Source organism: Dermacentor silvarum, chromosome 1, assembly GCF_013339745.2.
Source record: "Dermacentor silvarum isolate Dsil-2018 chromosome 1, BIME_Dsil_1.4, whole genome shotgun sequence".
Lineage (NCBI taxonomy): Eukaryota > Metazoa > Arthropoda > Arachnida > Ixodida > Ixodidae > Dermacentor > Dermacentor silvarum.
In genome coordinates, this window is record NC_051154.1 from 1,290,130 (window position 1) to 1,298,399 (window position 8,270).

An 8,270-nucleotide genomic window follows, 5' to 3' on the forward strand; every position below is an offset into this window, starting at 1 on the left:
ACTAATGGTATATTCGAGTGGTCGTTTCAGAGCGCTCTGGCCGTGCCAGAAAAGTGATGAAAAACAACTTTAAAGCTGTATTACGACAATAACCAGGTATGGAAGTGATGATCCTGCTTCGTTATCATAAGAGGAACCCATTTATGCAAACGGGAACGCTTAGTAACTGTTTTACATGACCTTTGTAACGCTACCAGAGCGCTCTAACACGACCACCCGAATATGCAATAAATGAGCGTCGGCTAGCGCCTAAGTGGTTTGCCGCGCGCTTACCGTGTAATCAGTCAAGAATGCCGGAAAGCACCCATACAAGGGTTCCGAAAACTACGCTTTATTTCCTTTTACTTTACGATGCACCTTCATACTGGCAAGCGTCGAGCGATGGCTTCTAAGAACCGCAGGCAAGACTCTTTATACTGGGTAGCCCGAGCAATCCATGGTTTCTAACAAACGCAAGAGAGGGTCTTTGCAGCGCACGTGGCCGTTGAGTGCCACCACATCCATCCCAGGTGGGACTGCAGCATCGGTGCAGTTACCCTGTACCCATCACTGACGAGGTGGCGCTTCACTTTTTGACAATAACTTTCTATCTTTTGCGTGTGAACGCCCATGATGGGGTCCACAAAGTTAACGTTGTGGTTGACTATCTCTCAATGCAGATTGTGGCATAGCCCTGTTAGCATCCACTAAATTTGGGATATATTTGTATGCGGCCAATCCATCACTACGAATATTGGTCCCCGGTTGAACATTGGCTGCAATAATGGCGCCTAGCGTCGCCGCCCTTCGTCGGTCGACCTTGAAAGTCGCAGCACACCTCTGGTCGCGCAGAACATGCCGAAGACTCATGGGCCACCATCTTTAACACCGCCGTAATTTTGGCGGCTCGGCGGGAAGTTGTCGCCCGACATTAGGCGGCCTCGATTGTACTTTTGCTCGCCGCGAAGCACTCGTCAATTTGCGCTATCTTCCAGGGGCCACCGAGGGGAGGTCGCGCCAACAACTCGTCTCTTACGACCTCACGGGGGTAGTTCCTCCAGTCGGCGATGGCATGCTCCGATAGAGGAAACAAGTCGCCGGTCATCTCCTTCAACAGCCATATGTCCATGCTTTTGCTCACGCAGTACGAGTGCCAAATCATTTGCCGCCTGGAGAGGTGGTCGTTCGGACGGCCGAGCCGGTCCGTTTTGGCGAAGTAACTTCCTTCTGCTCTCTGTCTGTGCAGTGCAGCGGTATACCGTGTAAGTGCGAAAGCTGCTTTCGCCACCTGTTGCACCGGAAGGCACGGCGTCCATCCGGAGTCTTCCTATATAATGTGACTACTTCGCCTTCGCAAGTCGGTTGGTCCGGGTTGAACCCCAGTTGCTCGCAGGTGCCCCAGTACTCCGGTGGTGCCGCAGGACCTGGCCTGGGGCTGGGGTGCGGTGGACAAACAGCACGTGAAGCCGGGGAGAGCCCAAGTGATCGCACGAACTTTTCCACCGCAGCCTAGTCACACGAGTCTGGCCTCAGAAAGCATAATTTGCCCGCCACGCTGTCTCCGCAGATGAGGGCCTTCGCCTAACTCATCAAACAGCTAGCGCACTGACGTTTTGGAAAGGCAAAAATAACGCGAAACTCTACGTCGGTCATGTAGGTGAACGGGTCCAGACAGTCATATTGACGCTTACTGCAACAGGATGCGATGACACAGGCTGCTGCAGCCGCCGCCATGTTCACGAGTTCAACTCGAGGGGGGTTTCGCGATGTACGAGTTTTGCACGAGTTCGCCTGTCAGTCAAAACCATAGGTCACGCCCCGCGCGAAGCATGTAACTCTTGTGCGCGCCGAAAATGGTTGGGCCACGCCCAACTTATTTTTCGGTAACAGCGACGTGGTGCGGAACTGAGAGGCATTAACAATCTTGACTGGCGAAATAAAACACGCATAACGCACTGTCATCGGTGATGTACTGAGCACCACTATCGAAAAAGAAAGCGTTGACTTTCGCTGGCTTATACATATATCTTCTTGGGCTGTGATGGCGCCACAACACGGTTCATTGCCTGCATTGTGGCGACGTAGCGCACAGCAAATAATTATCGGCCGGTCACTGTAGCTGCTTGCAAGGTGTCGATGCGCCGCGGTGGACGACGATCCTGAGCACTGCGTAGTGTTTTCCAAGGACAACGTATCGCAGGTGTCATTTGAGATGGCTGCTCTGTCATCAGTGATGTAGCGGAGCCGCAGTGTCGCAAACACGGTAAGCGGTCAGCGCAAACACACCCAGTGCGATGGCATTTCTTCATCGCAAGCACGGCACACTAAACAATTGCAACACCTTCCTGCGTCCGAAGTCCAATTTCCTAACTGCACACAAGAGCCCTCACCCGCCAGAATGCTCAGCACGAGCGGCGCTCGAGAGCCAAAGGAAACGACCCACTAGAAGGTACTGGAGAAGGAGACCCACTTCAAGGCACTGGAGCGGACGACCCACTTCAGAGTTCCAACGCTTCACAATCACTACAATTACCCCGGGTGTGAAAAGGGAGCCGCCCGGCGACTTAACAGGTTGTCAACATGAGTGGGTCATGGTATATCTTAAGGCGCTCCACAATGACGATGTCGCGCCCTCGACGGCGCATGTCCGAAGATGGTTCAACGGGTTCGATGAGGTAATTTACTGGGGACGTGCGTTCGACGACACAGTATAGGGCCTTCGTATCTGGGCAGCAGTTTCGAAGAGAGTCCAGTTGCGGTGGTAGGGACTGAGAGCCAGACGAGCGCCCCAGGGAAAAACGTGGGCGCAGAAGGGGTGGTGTCACCGCGAATGCTCTTCTGCCGCTCTTGTTCATTTGTAGTAAAAGTCCGGGCAACGTCGCGACACTCTTCAGCATGTCTGGCTGTGGCAGATATAGGTGTATACTCAGACGTGTCTGGCTTGTATGGAAGGATCGTGTGCGACGGGTGGCGGCCGTACAATAAGAAGAACGGTGAGAAGCCAGTAGTACTCTGAGGGCCGGTATTGTAGTCGTAGGTGACGAAGGGCAGAATGGCATCCCAATTGTTGTGGTCGGCGGCGATGTACATTGAGAGCATGTCGCCGAGCGTGCGGTTAAATCGCTCTGTGAGACCGTTTGTCTGTGGGTGGTAAGCAGTAGTTTTGCGGTGAACGACGTGACACTCTTTGAGAATGGCTTCAACGACTTCCGACAAGAAGACACGGCCTCGATCGCTGAGTAGCTCCTGGGGTGGACCGTGACGCAGTATGAATCGCTGGAGCAGGAAGGAGGCAACGTCTCGTGCTGTAGCCGCTGGAAGGGCGGCAGTTTCGGAGTATCGCGTGAGATGGCCAAAGCGACGATGGCCCAGCGGTTACCAGCCGACGTCAGAGGAAGAGGTCCGTATAAATCGATGTCAACGCGCCCAAACGGCCGGTTAGGACATGGTAAAGGTTGTAGACCTGCTGGCGAGAGGTTCGGCGAAGATTTCCGGCGCTGACAATCGAGGCAGGCGCGAACAAATTTCTGCACATACCGGTACATTCCCCGCCAAAAGTACCGTTGTCAAATTCAGTGGTAAGTTTTGTATACCCCAGAGTGTGCACACTGCGGATCAGAGTGGTACGATTCGCATATTTTAGAACGCAGACTGCGGGGTACTACGAGTAACCACTGGCGGCCTTCGGCACTGTAATTGCGTCGGTGAAGTAGCTCGTCGCGAATGGCGAAATGGTGGGCTTGACGACGCAATGCGCGAGTGGGTGGTGTTGCCGACGGATCAGTGAGCAAGTCTATCAGCGAGACTGGTCCTTGCGCAGTTTTGTAGCGATGGTGTGAATGTCGATGGAAGAAACGGCCAGCTGAGTTCCTGAGCAGCCGGCGTTGTCGTCGGGTAAGGGGGAGCGCGAGAGGGCGTCGGCATGTTGGCGTCCGTTGCGGTAGAGCACGCGGATGTCGTAGTCCTGCAGACCAAGTGCCCAACGGGCGAGACGGCCTGAGAGATCCTTCAATGACGACAGCCAGCATAGTACATAGTGGTCAGTAACGACATCGAACGGGCGACCATACAAATAAGGGCGAAACTTTGTAAGGGCCCAGATGATCGCCAGGCATTCTTTTTCGGAGACGGTGTAGTTGGCCTCGGCTTTAGTAAGCGTACGACTTGCATACGCCACGACATATTCAGGAAACCCTGGCTTGCGCTGCGCAAGTACAGCGCCAAGGCCAACACCGCTGGCGTCCGTGTGTACCTCTGTAGGGGCCGTAGGGTCGTAGTGGCGTAGTATAGGCGGAGACGTCAACAAACGACGGAGCTTTGCGAACGCCTCCTCGCACACTGACGACCACGAGTCGAGGGGCCCCTTACTGCCAAGGAGCTTCGTCAGTGGCGATATAATAGTGGCGAAGTTTCGAATGAAACGTCGAAAGTCGGAACACAGTCCTACGAAACTGCGCAGTTCTTTGACAGACGTAGCTTTGGGGAACTCGGCTACGGCTCGAAGCTTGGCAGGATCTGGGAGAATTCCATCCTTGGACACAACGTAGCCTAGTATTGTCAGCTGCCGTGCTGCAAATCGGCACTTCTTTAGGTTCAACTGTAGGCTGGCGTTCCTCAAACGCGTCAAAACATCCCGGAGGCGTTGAAGATGCGTGGAGAAGTCCGGAGCGAAAACTACGACGTCGTCGAGGTAGCACAAGCACGTGTGCCATTTCAGGTTGCGCAAGACGGTATCCATCATGCGCTCGAAGGTCGCGGGCGCATTACACAGTCCGAACGGCATGACGTTGAATTCGTACAAGCCGTCGGGCGTGACGAAGGCTGTCTTCGGTCGAGCGTCCACTGCGATAGGGACTTGCCAGTACCCTGAGCGCAAATCGAGTGATGAAAAAAATTCAGCTCCTTGGAGGCTGTCAATCTCGTCGTCTATTCGTGGCAGCGGATAGACGACCTTGCAGGTTATCTTGTTGAGCTGTCAGCAGTCCACACAGAACCGTACGGAAACGTCCTTCTTCGCAACAAGAACGACTGGAGACGCTCAGGGACTGTTTGATAGTCGAATAACATCCCGTCGAAGCATGTCGTCCACTTGCTCGTTAATTACAGGACACTCTGCAGGAGATACGCGATATGGACGTTGCCGCAGTGGCGGTTGGGAGCCAGTGTCGATGCCATGCGTAACAGTGGACTGTGCGGCCCAGGGAAGTCTGCGCGACGTCGAAAGATGGGCGAAATTCTTCCAACAGGCACAGAAGCTGTGAACGCTGGACCGGCGTAAGGTTTTCATCGATGGAGGAGCCAAATACATCTTCGGGCGACGAATCTGACTTCGAAACAGCACTGAACGTACAGGAGCTGGGCCAGTGCGTGTCATCGGGTGCGTCCACAACTTGTGCGTCTTCGAGGGGTGCCACTCTGCCGAGACATTCCCCTCGCAACAATGTGACAGTATATGGGGTTGGATTGGTAACAGAAATAGAACTGTCATCGTGAGTGATTTGCACTGTGGCAAAGAGGACCAACAATCCTTTCTTAGTGCGAACGCGGTCAGATGGCGAAAGGAGTGCAATGGTGTCGCAGAGACCGTCGCAGTACACTGACGCAGCCGCTGACGCGTTCGCAGGCTGTGATGAGTATCTTGTACGAAAGCGATGGTCCGTCTGCCCGCGTCATCTCTGAGAACGGCAAGAGTTCTATTTCGGCGGGTCTGCAATGAATGACGGCGTTGTGGCGGGAGAGAAAATCCCATTCCAGGATGATGTCGTGCGAGCATGCAGGAATGATGATGAATTCGACGGCATACATGGCGTCCCGAATGACAACGCGAGCTGTGCATACTGCTGTTGGGTGAATACTTTGTGCGCTAGCCGTACGAAGAGATAGCCCCGAAAGTTGCGTCGTCACTATTCGTAGGAAACGGCTACGTTTGGCGTCAATAACGGATACGGCGGCTCCAGTGTCTATAAGGGCAGATGCGCGAACACCGTCTACAAACACCTCTATTATGTTCGATGGTCTCTGCTGAGGGCTTTCACAGTTCGGTAGTGTCGCAGCCCTTGCCTTGTGGACTGCGTCAACTAGTTTTCCCAATCTCGTGCGACTTGTCGTGGCCGCATCGGCGACAATGAGCGGCGTCGTGGAGACGGTGAACGGTGGGTAGATGGAGCTGCGCGGAACGTCGGTGACACAGGCGGTGGTGGCGGCTGGACTGGCTCATGACGGGTGATGCGACTCGAGGCGGCTGCACGCGATTGCAAAAACGTGCAACATGGCCGGCGTAACCGCACGCAAAGCATATGGGACGGTTGTCGGAAGTGCGCCAACGGTTTGCTGGAGAGGGTCCCACCCATGGTTCAGGACGTGATGGACGTAGCGGCTGCTGATATGGCTGCATGGTGGGCTGCGCAGACGGAGCCGAGTGACATCGGCGTACGTAGGCTGCACAACCGCTTCGAACGATGGAGGTCCAGCGACGGCTTCGGCGTAACTAAACGGGGCAGCCGCAGAGATTGCTTGGGCCGGCCTAGCGACAACTTGAGCGCAGCTAAGTGGCGCCGGTGTCGGAGGACGCTGGTGATATTCGGGCATGACTTCGGCGATTTCCTGCTCAATCACGGATGACAAGCCAGCGAGATCTGCGTCCCGTGCGGGCGGCCGACGGGTCAACGACCGCTGCCGGCGTAGCTCCTCATAACTCTGGCACAGCGTTATTAGCGCTGCCACCATGCGAGGATTTTTGGCGAGGAGCATGGTGAAGGCGTCGTCGTCGATGCCTTTCATGACATGTGTGATCTTATCCAAGTCGCACATGGTCGCGTTGGTTTTCTTGCACAAGACCAGAATGTCCTCTATGTAACTGGTGAAAGATTCCCCGGCCTGCTGAGCTCGTTCGCGCAAACGCTGTTCTGCTCTCAGCTTACGAACAGCAGGGCGGCCAAACACGTCGATAATGGCAGTCTTGAAAGCGGACCAGGTCGGGAAATCGGATTCGTGGTTATTGTACCACATACTTACTACGCCCGCCAGGTAAAAGACCAAGTTGCTTAATTTTCCTACCTCGTCCCATTTGTTGGGTACGCTCACGCGCTCGTAGATAGCGAGCCAGTCTTCCACGTCGGTGCCATCCTCGCCATTGAAGATAGGTGGGTCGCGTTGACGAGGGACACCGGGACATGCGGGTGGTGCGGGAGGAGGCGTTTGCTGGGAGGCGTCTTGCGGCATGGCAGATGATAGTGCACGGGATCGAAGCTCCAGGGGCATCGAAGGGGCTTCGGAGCGGTTTTGTGGGTACAGCACTCTCCACCAATTTATAAGAGTGTTTATTGGACAGGCACTTGAAGCAGCGCCACGGCGACTGTCCAAAAAGCGCAGCACGGATTCTCAGCACATTGCGGCGCTCGAGAGCCGAAGGAAACGACCCACTAGAAGATACTGAAGAAGGAGACCCACTTCAAGGCGCTGGAGCGGACGACCCACTTCAGAGTTCCAACGCTTCACTACAGTTTGGATACAATGCTTTCACTTTTCTCTCTTTTTCTCGTTTTTTTTGTACTATATTTCATTTTGTAACCACTGCTGCATGGGCCCGAAGAGGGCCTGCAGTTTTGTAAAATTAAAAAAAAAACGAAATAAAATAATAAGGGGCCGGTTGTGGTCCAAAGACCGAGTCAGAGCCCAGAGTTGTCAAAACATAACAAAATATATTCTTCAAACACGGCAGTTACATACAGACGTGCACACTTAGGCTAAACACAGCTCAATACAATTGAGATGGCTATTAACAAAACACTGGAAAATAATTAATGACGTTACACGTACGTTATTTATACGTACATTGTACGCTACATTGTATGTTTGGGAAGTGCAAATTCAAACGTGACCATGTATTATATGCCTTTTTTGTCGTTGTCTAACTGCTCCGTGTATGGGGCGCCTACGGCTCTGTGAATGACAGCTTTTACTGCAGGTCTCCCGCGTCATGTATTTTAAGGGACACAAATAAAGGCATTATTATTATTATTATTATTATTATTATTATTATTATTATTATTATTATTATTATTATTATTATTATTATTATTATTATTATTATTATTACAAGCACACAGGGTGTCGAATCGTACTCACCCGTGCTGCTCTTGAGCCGGACGATTTCGGCGTAGCTGGAGGCAAATCTCGAAAAAGAAACTTCTTCCGGAAATGCAGACGCTCGATGAACTTGTCGGTTATCTTGCCGAGGAATTCCCCTTCTTGAGAGAACAAATTGATGTTATTACTATAGATATGTCCAA